General features: G+C 41.9%; 1 protein-coding gene and 1 pseudogene across 17 annotated transcripts in view; one reads left to right on the top strand and one right to left on the bottom strand.

Moving 5' to 3' along the window:
- The window catches only part of Dysf (dysferlin), a 233,667-nt gene that overhangs the window by 166,733 nt on the left and 47,201 nt on the right, over nucleotides 1-19,733 (top strand). The gene's annotated exons all lie outside the window — the stretch shown is intronic.
- On the bottom strand, nucleotides 8,392-10,780 carry LOC111817462 (annotated as a pseudogene).

Here is a 19,733-nt window from a genome sequence, read left to right on the forward strand (position 1 = left end):
TTTTTTCTTTTGGCAGAACCAGAGATTGAACTCAGGCCCTTGCTCTTACCAGGGAAGCACTTAGTCTACTGAGCCATCTTCCTGGCCCCTTTTTTTAAAATTTTTTTTTTTTAATCACATATTACTTGGTATTTATCAAGATGGTCATTTTATTTTCATTGCCTTGCTAAGATAATGTATAGTTTTCCTGTATTCCTGGAGTACACACAGATTGGTCAGTTAGTCCTGGTGTTGTAATTTTCTAGGACTGAATCCCTCCTGTCCAATGCCATCTCACAGGTAGTTGCTTGGATAATTGCAAATAAGTCGCAAATCAGGTACTAATTTAAAGTTGTGTGTATGTGCATACGCAGTTTCATTTTAACTAAATCTGGCGTATCTTCCTTTATAATCGTCTGATGTGTGCCCTCTGCTTTGGATTTCAGTGTACTGAATCGGGTATCCTGTCATCTTTTTGCTATAAAGCACAGGCAATTCTGTGTAATTTTTAACTTTAAAAGTTGAGAACTTAATAATACTTGCAAAAATACCTGAATGAAAAGTTCTTTTAACATAGAAGATTCTCCCCACACACTTTGTGCTATCTCACTTGGACTTCATTTTAAAAAAAAAAAAACCATTCAAGAGTATATTAAGTTCAAATTTTATGTTTTGGTAACACACATCAATTATCACAAGTACGTGTGGCGGTTGGCGGTTGGTAAACAAACGGCGTACCTGCTGAGGGTTGCCATGCACACCAACAAGCCTCCGCTGACCTCGGGCCTCAGTCGGGTTGTTGGCAGACAGGGCGTAGCGTCTGTCCGTCCTGGGGCACAGGAACTTTGTAAGCAGAACTTGTGCTATATACTGGGTTGGCTTTACTATTAGGATTTTGGCATTTCTATTAATATTGTTCTTAGAATTTTTGCATCTTTAATAATACTACTTTTAGGCTTAGATATCGGGGTTTAACAACTCCTTAAAAATATTTTTCAGGGGCCTTCCAGTTAGCTCAGTTGTTTAAGTGCCTGCTTAAGCAAATGCAGTCAGGCTCAGATACCGTGGTTCGATCCCCAGATCCTCATGCCTTACCAGACCTGCCCTTCAGGCAACTTGAGCCAGCCCAAAAAAAAAAAAAAAAAATCCTTCTTAAAAAATATTTTTCAGGTGTAATTCCATGCTGGGATTACAGGTGTGCACCACCACGCCCAGACTTGGTCCCCAGCTCAGTGTGCCTGGGGGTGGGGCCGGCCCTTGTTGGGAGGGCTTCATTGGTCGATTTGGGTAGCGTGGATGTACCCACATTGCTTGTTGGCAGTGGGATGGATTTGTAATGCGGGACTGTAGAAGAAAACACTTGTGCATCTGTTCTGTTTCCATCTTCATCTTTAGTTTTGCATATTTGTTTTACTGTATCTTATTTTCTTTATTAGACAATACAATTTCATTTGTTTTATGTTTTTATTGGATTATTGTCTCTTACAGTACAATACACTAGAACCACGCTGAGTGTTATGTATGTGAGGTGCAAATGATACGATAAAGATTTTGAAAGTATTGGTTCATGTACCACATGTGTGATGATATGAATCAGTCTAAACTTAAAAGTGACTAGCAATCCTGTAATTTAAAAAGTGATGGCCACATTATAGACATTCCTCAAAAAATTATAAATGGAAATTCTATTCAAACCAGGTATAACCCTCTGGGTACTTTCTCCAAAAAGTTAAAGATATCATAATACAGAGATATATGCATATTCATGTTTCTAACTGCACAACCCACGATAGATGACTCTTGGAAATGGCATCCACGTCCCTCAGCCGATGAATGTGACATACAGTGGAATATTACTCAGCCATAGGGAAGGATGAGTAGGACAATGGATGAAACTCGTGACCATGATGCTAAGTGAGCTAAATCAGACATCGGAAGTTACATATTACATGGCTTCTCATATATGAGAAATCCAAAATATAAATGATTTAAAGAGTGAAATAATAGAAAGATGATAGGAAATGAGGTAGACATTTTACACCTGGGATGGGGACCTGGGAATGGAAGTGGGGAGGGAAAGTGGAAGTAAAGAGGCTGGGTGTGGTGGCGCGCGCCTGTAATCCCAGCTCTTAGGAGACTGTAAACAGGAGAATCACTATGAGTCTGATCTAATAGTGAGACCCTGAACACCCTGTAGGCCTTTCCCTAAAATATAAAAAATAAAAAAAAAGAACAAAAGAAAGTAAAGGTAAAATTATGAAGAACAGCTATGCATATGTACCAACTCCTTATGAGGAATGTATTGCAAACATGCACTAATAAAGTTTCAAAACAAATAATATACATCAGCCAATATAAATAAAATTACAAATGGGAAAATGTGGGTGGCCATGTGAATTATGCTTATGATTTAGATAATTACCAGGGTTACTTTTTTTTTCTTGAAAATTGTGGGGTTTTGGGAGTTTATTGAGGCAGAGTCTCACTGTATAGTTCAGTATAGCCTTGAACTCGCTCCTGTAGCCCAGGCTAGCCTTGAATTTGCAGCAATTATCCTGCCTCAGCCTCCTAAGTGCTGGCATTACTGGAGTGCACATCACACCTGGCCTGGTGTTGGATTTTGCAAGTTTTGAATTACAGAAAGATTTTAGGAATATAAATCTTGTGTAATTGTATAAAATGCAACTGCCCTGGTGCAACTCATGTTTAAAACTGGGCCTGCACCCTTTTATTGGGAGGGATTCTTTTTTAAATTTTTTTTGTATTTTGTGTAGGATCTCACTATATAACTTGGACTTGTACTGATCCTCCTGTTTTCAGTCTACCCTGCCCTGGGATTACAGGTGTGCACCACCATACCTGGACTTGGTCCCTGGCTCATTGTGCCTGGGATGGAGCTCTGGTCCCTGCGCTTGCCTAAGCAGGCCCTTAATCCATTGAATTATCTCACTGGCCCTTGTTGGGAGGAATTCTTTGATCACTTTCTACTTTATCGGTCAATTCGGTAGCATGGAGATGCCCACTTGTTACTTGTTGGCAGTAGGATGGATTTGTATTGCAAGGACTGTAGAAGAAAACACTTGTGCATCTGTTCTGTTTCCATCTTCACCTTTAGTTTTGCGTATTTACTTTACTGTATTTATCTTATTTTCTTTATTAGACTTAGTACAATTTCATTTGTTTTGTGTTTTTTTTTTTTTTTTTTTTTTTCCATGAATTTAGGACAAGGTGTATAGGGTGTACAGGGTCTTACAGGGTGTGCAGGGCTCACTATGTAGATCAGACTTGTAGTGATTCTCCTGTTTTCAGCCTCCCAAGCACTGGGATTTTATAGGCCTGCCACCACACCCAGTCTCAATCGCTGTCTCAGTGTGTCCCACGGGTGGGGTGAGCATGGCATGCTGGGGATCGAACCCCTAGCCACTGTGCTCTGTCAAAGCAAGTGCTTTAGTCCACTGAGCTATCTGGCTGGGCCTTATGGTTGTTTTTTTATCCAAACTAGCGTGGGGGGTAATTTTTGAGCTCTCTACTCTGAAATTCCAATTATATATATTTGGGGGTATTTTGAGTTAACATTTTGTTCTCTTTTCTTGAGAAAAAGCCTTTAAAAAGTAGTATTTATTTACATTTTCTTTTAAAGATTATAAAATTTTGCTTTCATACTTAAGCCTGCCTAAGTTCTTATTCCATCTGGAGCTTGTGTGTGTGTGTGTGTGTGTGTGTGTGTGTGTGTGTGTGTACTGTGAGGTAGAGGTTTAGTTTTTAAATATTTCCCGTATGAATAGCCGTGTTCTGTGTGACTATTACGTTATCATAATGACCTTTTCATTAATCAATTATGACAACTGTGTTTTAAGAATGCCAAGGAAGTATGAGTCTATTTGTATGTTTGCTATTCTATTTTACCGGTCTATTTTTCTGTTCTAATAATCCACATATCTTTTATTTTATAATTTTCTCATAAGCTTTGATATCTGATTTTAAAAAGATATCCCATATTATTTTCAGCAGTTTTATAACTATTCAGGTCCCTTGCTTTTCTACCTCAGTTTAGAATCAGCTTGTCACCTTCATTTACACTAAACAAAAGTAACTGTTGGGCCTTTGTGATTGAATTAAAGCTGGTATCTTGGTCAATTTGGGGAAGAATAGACAGTTTTATAATATTTTTGTTTAAACTATAAACATCTCTATTTAGGTGTTAATGTCTTAATAATTTTATAACTCATCAAATAAGTGTGGTATAACTTTTATTAGGCTTAGTTCTAGCTCTTTTATGTTTTGTTGTTATTTAAAGGTACATTTCCTTATTAGTTTTTGTTTAAGTAAACACAGTTGATTTTCATATACTGGTCTTCTATCCAGAAATGTTGCTCAACTCTTTGGTTACTTTTATTGATTCAAGAGGTTTTCCTGGGTTTTCTATGTGATCCATTATCTAATTTGCATTAATTCCAGTTTTGATTCTTCTGTGAATGTTTTCTTTCTTTCTTTTTTTTAAAAATTTTTTTCCTTATCTTTCTTTGCTGCACTGATGGGGACCTGCAGTGGGATTTTTATGGTTACAGAGAATATTCTTTTTTGCTCCTAATTTTAAGATGAATTACTTTAACATTTCATCACCAAGTATGAAATTTATGAGATGAACTGTTGCTAGTTGGCGAAGAGATTTATTCTGAATTTTGTCAAGTTCTAGTAAATGCTGTTTACATATATGTTGAGTTAATCATATCATTTTTTCTTCTGTAATTGTGGTGACTTGCATTGATAGATGTCTTTTTCATTTTTGTGTTGAAACATTTTTGAAACAAATTAACCAGGTCATAATATATTATCTTTTTATTTTCCTGCATTGCTGGAGCTAGTTTGCAAATATTTAGCTTAAGATTTTTTGAATCAATTTTTATGAGTGATAATGGCTCGATGTTTCTCTTTCTGTACCATTAAAGTTTTGGTGTCTACATTATAGTTACCTCATGAAGTGGCTTGAATTTAGGTACGTTGTTAGTAGTATCTAAAATAACATATAAGACTGGCATTATCTAATGTCTAAGTGTTTGACAGATTCACTTGTAAAACTGTCTAGACGAAGCATTCTTCTTGGGGAACTTTTAAACTGCTGTTTCAATTAAAAAATGTTTATAGGACCTTTGAGAGTTTCTATTTCTAGGTAAGTCATTTTTGGTGATTTATATTTTATAGGGACTTATCCATTTCCTTTTAAATTTATTGGTGTAGCATTTTTCATAATACCCTCTTAATGTTTCTAAAATATTTTCTTCTTTATCTAGTTTGTCTCCTTTCATTCCTAAGATTATGTTTTATTATTCTTGCCAGAATTTGTCAGGTTCTTTTCAGTCCTCCAGGAATCAATTTTTAGTTTATCTTCTGTATTGTTTTCTGGCTTATTAATTTGTTTTCTTTATTATTTCCTTCCTTCTATTTGGGGTGGTTATTGTATTTTTAACTTTTGTGTAAACATTGGAGACTATAAAATTCATTCTAAATACTGTTTTTATGCATCCCACAGGATTTGAAAATTTTGTTATGTTTCACTCTGAATATTTTCTATTATTTCTTTTTGACACCTTAATTACCTTAAAATATGCTTTGGAAGCTTCTAACTTACATTTTAAGTTATCTTTTTTTGTTACTGCTTTTCAGTGTAACTGTACAATGGTCCAGAAAATGTAATCCATGTGTAATAATGCTTAAAAATGCCCTGACACATACTTTATAGTCTAGGTAAAGGTCAATTTTTGTAAATGTCCCATGTGTCCTTGAAAAGAATGTGTATTCTCCAAATGTGTTTTACATATAACGTGTCCATTTAGAACAGGTTTGTTAAGTATATTTTTTAAATCTATATTTGTTCTGAATTTTGTATGGTTGTGGTTTATCAGGTTCTTGGAAAGGAGTGAACAACATGTCCTGCTTTGATGTGACATTCTTTAGTTTCCTATAATTCTGCCTGCTTTTTCTTTATGTGTTTGGTACTTTGTTATTGGTCCACACAAGTTTAGAATTCTTATATCTTCCTGGATAGTTGAATCTTTTAACAATGTGTCTCTCTGCTATTTAAGATCCCCATTAATGAGTTTTTTTAAAAAGTCTGTTTTAAGCCAGGCATTGTGACATGTGTCTGTAATGCCAGTATTTGGGAAGTTGCAGCAGTTAAGATTGTTGTGAGTTCAAGGCCAAAGTGAGCAAGCTCAAGATCAGCACGAGCTGTGTAGTTATGTAGTGAGGCCCTGTCTCAAAAAGATAAATAGAAAAGTGACGGTTGTGTTTATGTTAATATAGCAGCAGCAGTTTTCTTTCTTTCTTTCTTTCTTTCTTTCTTTTGAATCAAACAGTTGTTTATTCAGAAGTATAAATAAAATTGATGAACCATTAACCAACATCATCAACAAAGGAAAGAAAAAAAAAAAAAAAAACACAGATTCAAACGATTAGGAATGAAAAGGGGAAAATCACAACAGGCCCAACAGAAATCCAGGACATCACCAGTAACTACTATGAGTATCTACATTCTTTTTTTTCTTTTTTCTTTTTTCCCCCATAATTTTATTGAGAAACAAATAGCAATGGGACAGTTTCAAATCAAATTGGTAGGACAGTTTCAATAATTAACACATTGCATACATTCTTCCCAGTGGTTAATTGCTGTACAAGATGTGGACTTGATATCCTATTTATAAACACTATTAGAGCAAATCCCTCTATTCATTAAGAGAATGTAAATATATATCTATCCTAACCATTTTGAATACACAGATACAAAATGGACATTCATCTGTATCCCCTTTTTTGTTTAGTTCCATCATTTGAATATTATAGGTGTGTTAACTGAGCAAAATATTCTAAAAGAGTCCTGTAGCCCATAATAGTATTGGGTCTTCCACTTGACTGGCAATGTCAGAAATTGTTGACCTGAGTCCCCTACAGCTCAACATAACACCATGGCTTTACTTCCTATATTTCATCTTCATACTTTTCTTCTGGATGGTTAAGACCAAGGTAAAGCAGGAACTATGCGACAAGAGTTGTAGCTTTTGAGTCTGATAAGGTTAGTGAAATCCCCTCAGGATTTATCCTGAGATCCTGTACCTCAGATTGTAGAACCTTTGTCAGTGTCAGCCATGTGGATGAGTCACGGCCATTGCTTGGCCAATGTGCTCTTTGTGAAAGCCTGAGAGAATGTTTTCTCTCCATGTGACTCTCCTTAGGCGCACTCTACGTCATCGATCACTTTCCTCTTTGGCCCTATAATCTAGCAGTTTTCTTTTGGTTAACATTTTCCTGGTTTATTCTTTTAATTTACTTTTAACTTTGTGTGGCTATATGTTTTCAGTGTCTTGTTTATAAACAGCAAATGGAATCTTTTTTTTTTTCAATGTGTCATCTTGTCTCTCTCTCTCTCTCTCTCTCTCTCTCTCTCTCTCTCTCTCTCTCTCTCTCTCTCTCTGTCTCTCTCTGTCTGTCTGTCTGTCTCTCTGTCTCTCTCTCTCTCCTCCGTTTTTTTAGTTTCACCTTTATACCTGACTTCAATTCCTTTAATTACTAGTATGGACATTTTAACACTCAGATTTAACTCAGTAAAGTGTTTATTTTAATTTTAAATTTAGCAGCCATATTTTTCATCTGGCATGTGTAGCCTGTTCCAGATTTTATAAAGAACTTAGAATACTTTAATCATGTACCACTTTCCAAATTTTTGTTTAATATTTTAATTCTGTTGTTTTAAACCTTATTTATCAGCATTTTTTTTTTCTAATTTAAACTTGTTCATTTTTGGTGGTAGCAGCTCCTTTTCTTTATTCCTTCCCCGTGTAAAGGGAGAAGCAGCTCCCCTCTCCTGCCCTCGAGTCCCCCACAGCACAGTTGATCACAGGCGGCAAATCTTGGCTGGAGAACAGTATAGGCCTCACGGTCATCTCCAGCTCTGAGGTTCAAAAGCTGTGTGTGTCTCCACATCAGCATTAAATTCACCAGAAAAGAGGAGAGTCACTCAGAGTCCGGGGGGCAGAGGATAGCCAAGTCTGAAGATTCAGGGCCGACCAGTGGCTGGCTTCGGAGTGACCAGTCTTGTCACTGAGCTATCCAGCAAGCCCCCCAGGTGACAAGACGATACCAGAGGCCACCTAAGTTGGCTAGGTGCAATCTCACAGAAATGTAGGTCAACTCAGTCTGTACAGAGGGATGTCAAGGGTGAGGCTAGCCTTGTTTTTCAAAAGAAAACACATAAATCTTTCAAAGAAAAGGAAGCAATTGAGGAAGTAGCAAGGTAACATCCGCCTTTATGTGCCAGAGTGGTCACTGAGTCAGCTGCAAATTTCCAGCTAGAGGGAGACCAGGGGAACTTAGAGGCCACATAAGTTTGTCTCACAGGAGCCTTCGAGGGGGAAAAGGTCACTCTCGGAGCCAGGTGATTGTGACTTCACCCAGGGCCACCAACACCTCTGGCCTGTAGTCCCCGAAGTGACCATCAATTTGGCAGCTCTCCTCCTTTATCACCCACAGCTGGCAGCTGGTTTCTGTGATGAGTCGTGTACCATGGCCAATGATGGTCACGGCACTGTGATGGTCATTGCTCCTTCAGAACATCAGTGGACTCTGCACTCGAGTTATTGGCTCGCTTGTCTAGGATGAGGACATCATGCTCCCATTGGGCCAGCTCTGCAAACACAGCTTGGGCTTTCTTCCTGCCCACCAAACAGTTTGCAGACCTGCGTGGTGTGGGCATGACTTTTCAGGCCAAAGCAGCTCAAGTGCTTGTGTGCATCCTTGTAGGGCAAGTTGGTGACCCTTGTAGTATTGGTGGGTGTCTCTTCCACGTGCAGCTGTTCTCCATAGTGCCAGTTGAAGAAGCAAATTTTTAGCTGATGGCTCTTTCTCATCTCTCTGAAGGTTGGTATCAACTTGCTGGTCTGTGGCAGAAACAGTGTACCCTTCCCCTTGTCATTAGGGGCCACAGTACAGACCCTTGAATCCACGCCAAAATCTAGGTTCTTAAAGAGTTGGTTCCGCCCTTCATAACCAAATGCTTCCTTGTGCAGGCCCAGCTCAGGAAGGGTGAGCATCAGGGGGTGTGGGAAGGTGAAGTGTACTCCTTGGGGCACTTCAGGAGGCCAGGGGCCTCCTGGGATTCCTCATTTGGTTTTTCTACCAGCATTTCGATTGTGATTTCAGAGTTTCCTTCGTTGCTTCTCTGCCTATTTGGTGAGCTTGCCACTGTCCTTCAGATTTTTTTCCAGCTTTTTCTACTGCTTCAGCTGTTCTTCTGCTTCGGCTGGTGTATCTTCTTGTAGGTCATATAACTGCCCCCTGTTGTAATAGAGCTGGGCATCAGGATGGATGATGTCAGCGCAGATGTTGTTCTAGGAATTCCTTGTCATGGGAGGTGATCAGCAGCGTCTTCCAACAGTGCCGAAGGTGTCTCTTCAGGCAGATGACACCACTGAGGTCCAGGTGGCTAGTGGGGCCATCCAACATTAACAGCATGGCTCCATGTACCGTACTTCGGGCCAGGGAAACCCACATGCACCAGCCCTCTGGAGAACTTCATGGGCTGATTCTGCATCTCAGGGTCACAGCCTAGGTCAACCAGGTCCTGCCACACTTCAGCCGCTGTGGCTGCTGCTCCAGTGGGCCACAGTGCCTCACAAACTTCTCGAGCCTCTTGGCAGATGTGTTATCCTCCTATATCAGCTGTCCCTGTAGCCAGCACTCTTCCTCCACAGCTTCAGTTCTTGGTATAGGCTGAAAAGAGTGGCCCGCACTGCTGGCATCTCAGCTGCTGTCACCTCCTGCTCACACGTTAGTGTTGGGAGGGATGCTCAGGGCACGGCTGGCAATGCGCTTGAGGGGTGTGGCCTTTCCTTGCGACTGGATCCCACCATCTGTAGAGGCGGCCGACTAGGGTGAGGAGGTGAGTGGCGGCATTAACTGCTTTTAATAAAACCACCTGGTGCTCATAATCCACTTGTTTCTTCAGACTTTTGTCCTTTTTGCTAAGATGAGTGTAGATTATCCTCATTAGACTCCCTGCCCTCCTCTTCTCCTCCCTCCTTCCCCTGAACCCTGTCCTGCCTTATTCTCTTTCCCTTGTTTGGAGGCTCCTTTCATTGTGTTATTTCTCTTCCTCCTCTTCCTCCTCCTTTCCCTCTTTCTCCTGTTTCCCTCCCTCTTCTTTTTCTTCTGTACCTTTGTCTTCATTGTTCAAAGCAGCAAGTTTATTTTTTTTTATAAGATCATTTTATAAGAGAGCAAGTTTATTTTGAGGCGTGGCCTTCCCTTTTGATTTTTCTTCTTTTGCCCTTCTGTCTTCGAGCCTAGGCTGTCACTCCTCAGATACAACCGTGTTGATCCAAGTTTTCTCTGGCTTTGCAGGCTTAGGAGAATGCTTTTCCTCCTCTTTCCTTCCTCATTCTAAAACACTACTATCTTTGGTTTTCTTTCCTCTTCAGGGTACTGGAGCAGCCACCATCCTCTTCAGCACAGGCCGGAGCAGAGAGCGCTGAGGCGCCCCTGAGCTTGCTCTTCTCTTTTGTCGCCCATGTTCTGCTCCGTGGGCTGTCCTGAGTGTCTCGATTCTTCTTGCTGCTGCTGCTGCTACTATTGTTCTTTCTCTTTGAGCACTTTTTCTTCTTCCTCAGCCCATTTGGCATCTATTGCTAGCTCCTCAAAGAATGTCTTCTTGCTTTTCTTGTCTGTCTTCACACCATGTCTGCAGAACTGTGTCCTCTCCGTCCCCAACCCACTCAGCCTCTGGTGACCGCTATATGGGCCCCTTTGGCATCCCAGAGGCAGTTATGGCTGCTCCCGGCATTTTTACTTTTTAAGTAATGAAATTTTCTTTAAGTGATATTCCCATCTGCTATTTCTTTTTGTCTGTCACATTTCTTTCTTTTGGGATCATTTTCTTTCTCCCCAAAGTAGAGCCTATTGAAATTCTTATAGTTGGGGTCACTTTTCATTTTCTAGTGTTGAAAATAATTTTACTGTCCCTTTCTTTTGGAAATACTCATTTCGCTGACCATTATATTGTCAGCCCTACCTCCTGGCTTCCATTGTGCTGTTGTCCTCCTAACTCTGAAGGCTTTTATTTTCTAAAAACATCTTTTGTTAGTTCTGGATTGTTCTCAAATGTTGTTTGAGGAATTTGAGCATCTTCTGTTTATGGTCCCTGTGTGGGGGTCCTGCAGTTTCTCAGGGGCAGCTGTGCTATTTGTTTCTTTGTATTGCGCTTTTGCTAATTTCTGAAGCTATATCTTGGAGGTTTCTAGAAACCTGGATCTGTTATTTCAGATCTGTTATTTAATCCCATTTATTGAGTGTTTAGTCTTAAGTATTGCATTTTTATTTCTCAAAGTAGCTATAGTTTGTCCAAATCTGCTTGTTTATTTTTGAAATTTTCTTGTCCCTTTGCCATATTAAACATACACGTCTTTTATTCCTTTAGACAGTCTTCGTTAAAGTGTTTTGGGCAATTCTGCCTTCTGTATTCTAACAGGGCTCATTCTGCAGTTGGTGGTGCTAGTTGGCTCTTGCTCACGGTGTCTCGTTCCTTTTGTGTTTCACTATTTTTGATTGTGAGCACCTCCTGTTCCTGGGAATCTTATCCCAGACTTTTTTGAGGCCTAGGTGAAAGTCACTTTCTTCCCCAGAGGATTTGTGTTTACTTTTACAGGCGACACTACAAATCAGATTCACTTAAAGCTAAATGCTCAGTCTGAGGCTTTTTGAGCACCACAGCAGCATGCATTTAGCTCCTTGTTTCTCTGCTCTTTCCCTTTTCATTTGCCCCTAAGGATTTTCTTTACATCCCCATCCCTTCACCCATGCATATAAAATAGATTTTAAAGATATCTGTTAATTCAGATGCTCTTGCTTGGAGGATTGCTCTGGTCATCTAGTTTGTTGTTTTGCTGGGAATCAAAGTCTTTTTTTTTTTAATTTTAAATCTGGCAGTCGGGCTGGTGAGATGGTTCAGTGGTCTAAGGCACCTACTTAGAACAAGCTTAGCAAAGCACAGCTGACAGTGGTTCAATCCCCCAGCACCACATGCCAGCCAGACCCGCCCCCTGGTGGGCTGAGCTGGCCACACACACACACACATAAATAAATAAAATTAAAAAAAAAAAAAAGAACTCTTTTTTAAAAAAAAAAAAATCTGGCAGTCGTGTTTTTCATCAGGCAGGTTGTATCTCCCTTAGTGCTATATACTCTATAATTTCTTGTTTGTGGTGCCTTCCTGAGACTTCTTGTGTGTATAATGGAGCAATTTGTCTCATTCTGTTTTAGACCCAGTGTAGCTGAGGGAGACATTGGCCTTAGTGATCAGACTGATCCCCTTCTTGTATACCTGGCTGTCTTCTTGCTGTCTTTGATTTATCCCCACAGAGAAGAATCCTTGCTTGTCAAGTTTGGGAGCTCAGGCAGAGCCTGCCCATGAATACCCAGACCCTTCTCATGCAAGACTCAGTAAAAGGCAGAAAGAGATAGTTTAGATCTACTTGAGTTTGACTTTGCCAGTTTAAAATGCAGCAGGATGGAAGGAGTAACAAGGCACTCCAGGTGTGGAGGGTTTGTTTCCTCTGTTTACTGTGGTGGCCAGATGTAGCTACCTATGTGAAGGCTGCAGTCCTTGCCTACGGATTCCTATGCTGTAGAAGAGTTTCTTAAGGAAAGGAGAAGCTGACCTTGCCCCAGGCCTACTGGGCCAGGCTGTTAGGTTAGGGAATAGTGTATCGACTTGGCTGGTGGATCCTAAACCCTGTGGGCTCAGACACCTGATGAACCAATTTTCTCAGTGTGAGATGCTTATTATTCAAGCCTCTCAACCAAGGTCACTGGTTTGTGAGTTTACAGTGAGAAACACACACCTGCTTGGTACACATGACATTGAATGCTGGTCCAGCTCAGCAGATGGGAGAAGAAATAGTGAATGGAGATGGGTGGGAAATCAGTGTGAGAAAGAGGGAAGCGCTGTTTACTATTTACTGGCAACTGACCAACATGGACTAAAATGTCCATCTCCAAAGGTAGGACAGCAATAATCCTTAAACCTGATGACTTCTGCCCTGCTGATGCTAGTGTGGACTATGGAAACATTTAACCTGTGTTCTTCTTCATCTGTTCTTCCAGGTAGATCTACTGCATTTTTCATCTATGTATTATTTTTCCAAATATGTTACTCTCTTCGCACGTATGGTTAAGTCTTCCTTGTGGAGGTGATTTTTGCTTATCTGTGTTCTGATCCATTGTGCATTTATTTCACCGTCCATTTCTCCTAGAGAAGCCTTCAATTTCCCTTAACTGCGTTTTAGGAGGATGCCGTGTTGTAGCTCCTGAGTACTGACAATTTATCTCAATTCTTTGAAGCAAAGGTTTTCTGAGCAAAGGAATCAATTACTGGGTGTGGTTTCTGAAAGAGGAAGTGTTTCCAGAAGGAGTTTAAGGCGGCTTTTCTCAGCTTCACAGTTGCACTCTGAACTTGAGGGATTGAAGGGGGAGCATCATAACCTTAGGAACATTCTGCTCTTGCCTGTACTCTGGTTGTATCAGAGGAGCTAATCAGAGAGATACTCATCTTCTCCTGAAAATAAGTTCGCTGAAGACATGTGGTTGATAATAGGGTGTGACGAGAATTACTGTAGGTGTTCAAAGGTACTGGAAATGTGGTTCTTCAGTGCTGTCTCCATCTGGCTGTGTTGCCTGCATAGCCCAGCTTCCCCACTTCCACTCGCGCTGATCATGGAGTTCCATACCCATCTCTGGTGTCATCCGGGCCTTCCTCGTGACTCATTCTTTCTCTCCTTTTCTCAGAGCAAATACAAATCACCCATCAAATGACAAGTGAAGGCATGGGGGGTGCTGGCGAGGGGAGGGAAATCAGAGCTGAAATCTGTTAGCTATTTGGAGTAATTGGTTATTTGCTGTGTTTGCTGGTTGGGAAGCAGAGCACATACTTTACGGTCTCTCCTGTTACGGGGGCTGGAGTCACTCGCCGATATTGGATCCCCGGTGGTGCTGGAGCCCTTGGCTCGGGGCGCCTTTCTCCTGCTTGGCATTCCTGTGGTCTCCTCGGGGGTGTACCCCTCCTCCCTGATGCACACTGCAGGGGGGACAGCCCAGGGTGAAACTTGTCTGGAAAACTCCAGGGCCTCATCAGGGAAGAGGCAGCCCCAGCTCCCTGCAGCCGGCCCTCCTTGCCTCTTCCCTGACCCTGCCACCACCTCCTCTCCAAGGGGCCTTTCCCTTGCTCCTGAGGGACCTGCTTGCCCATTGAGAGGAAAAGGCCTTTCTCTTCCTACAGGGGCATTCTTGGTTTTCCTTGGAAATCTCTAGGACTGGAAGAAGCTTTCCCTGAGGTTTAGCTTAATGTCTTTCCATCCTTGCTGGGCCTGTACACCATCTCCCGCCTGGTCTGGGGCAGAACTGTGGTTGGGGCTTTTGCATCTTTACTACTGAGCACGCGTTCCTCCGAGGGTGGTCATGAGATCTCATAACTCACCTGGAGTCTCCCTCTCCTGCATGAACTGAAGCACAGGGAAGGCAGACTGAGTGAGCAACAAGTTCAAAAGTATTTGAAAAGTAATGTAACTTTTGTGTCTGAAAGTGCACAGAGTTAACTAGAAAGTAGGTTGACTTTGGCACATAGTAGGCTCCCCCCAAATCCTTTTAAAATTGAATTTAAGATAACTAATATTAGTGTCTGTAGTTTGATGAATGCTTGTGCAGTCCTGGGAAGGCCTTCAAAAATAGTTTTTCTCTTAAGTAGGTTGCTGGAACTCTTTACTAGGCAAAAAACTGTCCACATAAGTGGAATGAAGCTTAGGTAAGCTTTCCTTACTCAGGCCCCATTTGAATGGCCACAGACTAATTCTGAATTAGGGAAGTTTTATTACCTCTTCATAGCTTGAGGACTCAGATGGAATCTCGGCCACCCTACTGAATACATCTCTGTTCCTTCAGGCATTCTGCATGGATATATGTGGTCACGGTGCCTTCTGAAGACCAAGTCATGGATTTGAGTGTCTTTCTAGACTCCTGAGTTGGGATGGGGCCAGCAGGCTGAGATGCCTTTCAGGTCCCCCATCCATGTAGCCTCCCGTCTGCAATCAGCCGATAGCAAATGACCACGTCCACTTACCATCTATTTGACTTTGCTGGATGTCAGGCATGGTTGTTCATTGAGCCTTTAAAAACATTTCAGTACTTTGGTTACAGGCATTCTTTCTCTTTCTCTCTGCCAATCCAGCTTGATGTTAGGGTATGAAGAGTAGTGATCCCTTCAACAGACGAGGAGACCAGACTACAGTGAATGTCAAGGAAAGGTTGAAAGCCCAAGGATCTAGTCATGGAAATGATTAAGTAATTTTTGCTATTAGGGTAGAGTGTTCTGGTGAAGCAGCATGGTAGCTGGATGTGAGCATATGTCTGTGTCGTATGCAAGGGATAGGATAGGTTTGAAGTTAGGGTATCTACATACTTGGGTGTTTGTCTGCTTGCATGTAGGTTTGTGTACTATGTTTGATTACTTACGTTATATACACGTTATTTGTATGTCATGAGCAAATAGTCTGTTTCTTAAATCTTTGGAAGAATTAGAGGAGTCCTTGTATCATTATTCCAGTTATGTTGAACCATGAGGTAGCAGTGTTGGGCATCCAGCTGACAATAATCAACAAGAGCATTGATCATGGCAAACTTTGTTGAAGACTAGCCTCTCAGATGTCAACTCAGAGCCTCACAAGAACTGTGGTGGTGGGCTATTACATTATTATCTTGACAGTAATGATTTCTCTTAAGAGAGAAAGAAAAAAAAAAGAGAGAGAAAGCACTTTTAACATAGGTGGCAAAGGCCTACTTAAAACCATGAAAACCATAGATTGCTTTAGAAATGGGTTCTATATCATGAACAAAGGTTTAGCTTTATAACCTTGGTGATAAATGAATTTGATCAGGACTTTTTGATTCTAGTGGTCATCCACTAGAATCCTGGGAAGAGAAGAAAAGTTCTATCCCATTGCCCCCTTCCATGACCCCTTCCCAATTTCACAGAAAGGAAGAATTGGAATTATTGTTGCCAATTTTTCTATTCATGTTCTTGGAATGTGTAAGACCACCAAATGATAGTGAGAGAGAAAATACTTGGAATCAAGCACACTGATTTGGGCTTTTGGAGGGATTAGGGTGCCCATTAGACTGGATCAAGGCTGAAGCAACATGTCTTTGCTCTATGGTGCTGGATGCCTGGGAACTGAATCTTTGCTCTTAGCTGAAATGGGAGAGGCTTTCAGTCTGTACCTTGATCAGACTTACTTGGCTGGGATATTGAGTGATAGTGAGCCCTGCACCTGGGGCCTGGGAGCATGGAACAGCCAGGCTTCTTGTTAAAGCCTTAGATGACACTCCAAAGGCCAGCCAGGTTGGATTTTATTTCTTTTTCCTCCTTTCCATGTTCCAAGGCCGAGTGCTTAAATATGGTGAAACGACATTAAGAAAGCACTTGGAATCAAAGAGGACAGGACGTTTTCCCTGCTGGCGCTTTGGAGGCTGAGGCAAACTAGCATCAGAGACTCGGTTGGCTCTGGCACATCTGGGTTACTATGTGGAAGCCTCGTTCTGTTTTTGTGGGGCTCATGTGCTAACTCATTTTTGAATGTTTTGAGCAAGAGAAGGAAAAATTGAGATAGAAATAACTATGAGAAGCCATGATGCGATGGCACGAAGGACACTTTCAAGTCACATCTGTGGGTATGTTAAGAATATAACTTTATTTTTCTGTAGTCAGCTTAATCCCCCCTTCGAGCTCATATTATTTCCTGATGGCAGAAAAGCCTAACATTGTATGTTTAAACTTAGTTTGGGCTTTCTCCCCCCCTTGGCATCCCTCAGAGGCAGCTAAATTCTGGCTTGGGCTTTTATAATGTCATTAATTCCCCAGGGATGGAGTTCTAGTCTCGGGCACGTGTCCACTCTGACATATCTGTACCTACTGATTTCAGGTCATACAGATCACATTGCGTCTGCTGACAGCATCTTCTCATCTCAGCCCCACAATCCTGCCAGGTTTCCAGGCTCCTCTTTGTCACTTACTCAAGTGCAGCTGGGGAGTGTGGTACTGCTTAGCAGATGTCCCACGCCAGGGTCTTGGGTCTACGGGAAACATCAAGGGCTCTGTTGAGCTCATTCTCCTGTGAAACCCACGTAGATATCTTCTGCCAAGTGTCCCAGCTCCAGTTCCTCTGGCAACTTCCAGGTGGCTGCTACTTCCTAGAGCTGCTAAGTTAATTGGAAGAGCTAACCTGGGAGTGGGGCATGGAAGTGGAAACCACCCCAAGTCTCCAGTCCTCGCTTCTACTCCCCCTCTCTACCTCAGGCTCCATTGTTTGGGATGAGGCAATACTGACTGAACAAAACTTTTAAAAGTCTGTTGTTTTAATGGCATGTTATCTGTCTCTGTAAACGTAAAAGCCCAGGTCAGCTCTTGCCCTCCACTACTGTCCAGGCCTTTATATATCCATCAGATATTTACTGAACTGCAAGCAGTGTCAGGGAGTGTTCTAAGTACTAGGGTATCACAAAAGATACTTGCTGAGCATAGTGGTGCATGGCTGTAAACCTAGAACTCGGGAGGCTGAGGCAGGAGGATTATTGTGAGTTTGAAGCCAGTTTGAGCTCCATAGTGAGCTCAAGGCCAGCCTACAGTGTGTAGTGAGACCCTGTCTCAGAGAAACAAAAGCAAACAGAAAAGACACAAGGTTCTGCTACAATGGGGGAAGAGATATGGTAACTAAGACTTAAGTAAAACATGGAATGTCCCATAGGGATAATTGTAGTGGAAGAAGTCAGGAAAGGAATAGGACTAGGAATTCTGGGAGGGCAGCTGTGATTTAAAATATGACGAATAGGAGAGTAAGAGTGAGACTGCACTGGAGTGAGAGTTCAAGGTGGTAAGTAAATGGCTTGTGGAACTGTGGGAATGGAGATTCTTTGAGGGAAGGACATGAGGTGCTGGAAGAGTTTATGGCCAGGGGCTCAAGGTAATAGGAGCTGGGGGAGTAAACAATAAAAGCAGAAGGATGTGAGGTTGGAGAAGTGGAGGCTCTGGTCATGAGAGGCTCTCCGGGATGCTGTCAGGGCTGTGCTTTATTCCAAGTAAGCTGACAAATCATCAGAAGGGTTTATGCCAAGAGATGACACATCCAGGGGTACATGGTTGTGTGTTAAGAATGGAAGGGCCAGAGGGGACTGAGAGTAAAAGTAGAAGGTCATGCAGGAGCCTGTGAAGTGGTGGGATGCGGGGTAGTGATGGGGGAAACAGCTTGATTTTAACTATGCCTTGGAGATGGTCCCAGCAAGAGTTGCTGAGGGATCAGCTGTGAGATGTGAGGAAGGGGATTCAGGGTCTTTGGCTTAAGCATCTTAAAAAGAAGGAGCTATTACTTATTTATCTGAGGGAGACTAGGAAGGGCAGACTCGGTGCGGGTGTTGAGGAACTGGGTCTGAACGGGATTCTTTAGAGAAACTATTAGGTGTCCACTAGATGACATCTACTAGGCAGCTGGGGCTCAGGGGAATCATCATGAAACCTGTCACTACACATGTTTTGTAAAGATGTGAAGTCAAAAGAGAACCCTAATGGCATGAGGGTGAATAGAGAGGGGAAATGTTCCACCCACCCTGATGCACCCAGAGGACAAATAGCAAGTGCCACGGAGGAATCAGAAAAGAAGACCCAGAAGGTGTGGCCAGTGAGATGGGAGTGTTCTGGGGAGTGGAGGGCTCCCCTTTCCAGAGCAGGGGTAGATGTTTCAAGCACAGAGGAGTGAGCACTAGTGGATACTGTCATGAAATTGATTATGGAGATCTGAGCCACTGGTGACCTTGACAAGCATGTTTAGGTGGAACAGAGATCCTGGAACTATTAAGAATTAGGGGCAAGTGTAGATACTTCTATATGGTTTTCTGGAAGGCGGAAATCAATAAGGTTGGAGCCAAAAGAGAAATATACACACACACACATTCACCACACTCTCACACATGTTTAAATGCTGGAGAAGTGATGCCCCATGTTTGAACACTGCTGGGAATAACCTGATAGGCAAGTCTGATGGTGCAGGAGAGGGTGGTGCATAGTTAGTTAGGTTCTTGTTTTGTATACCCGAGACACACAACTCAGAGAAGGAAATCTTGACTTTGGCTCAGGGTTTCAGAGATTTCAGTCCCTGGTCATTGGGATCCAATGCAGAAGCATCACAATGGAAGAACAGAGCAGAGGAAACCTGCCCAATGCAAAGCAGTCTGGAAGCCAAGAGCAGCAAAAAAGCCAGACCCCCATGAGTTGGGGGCACACACCAATGTGTGCTGTGCCTATCTCCTAGGTGTCCCTCAATCCAATCAAGTTGACAACCAAGAGTAACAATCGTCATGTTGAATGAAATAAGGGAGATTCTGAAAGACAAATATTGCACATTCTCCCTAATTTGTGGAATCTGAAAAAGACTAGAAAGTACAGTGAAAAGGTGTTTCAGTTACTTTTCTATCATTGCTGGGACAAAATACCCAACACCCAAAATTAAGGAAGGAAAGGTTTATTTAGCTCACAGTTAGTGGAGGTTTCAGTCCATACTCAGCTGGCTCCAAGCAGAGTGGCACATGGTGGAGTGCAGCCATTCATGGTGTCAGAAAACAGTGAAGAGCAAAAGGAAGAGCAGTGACAGCTCGCTTGTGCACGTTCTCTC

The sequence above is a fragment of the Octodon degus genome, unplaced genomic scaffold, assembly GCF_000260255.1.
Source record: "Octodon degus isolate 3935 unplaced genomic scaffold, OctDeg1.0 scaffold00058, whole genome shotgun sequence".
NCBI lineage: Eukaryota > Metazoa > Chordata > Mammalia > Rodentia > Octodontidae > Octodon > Octodon degus.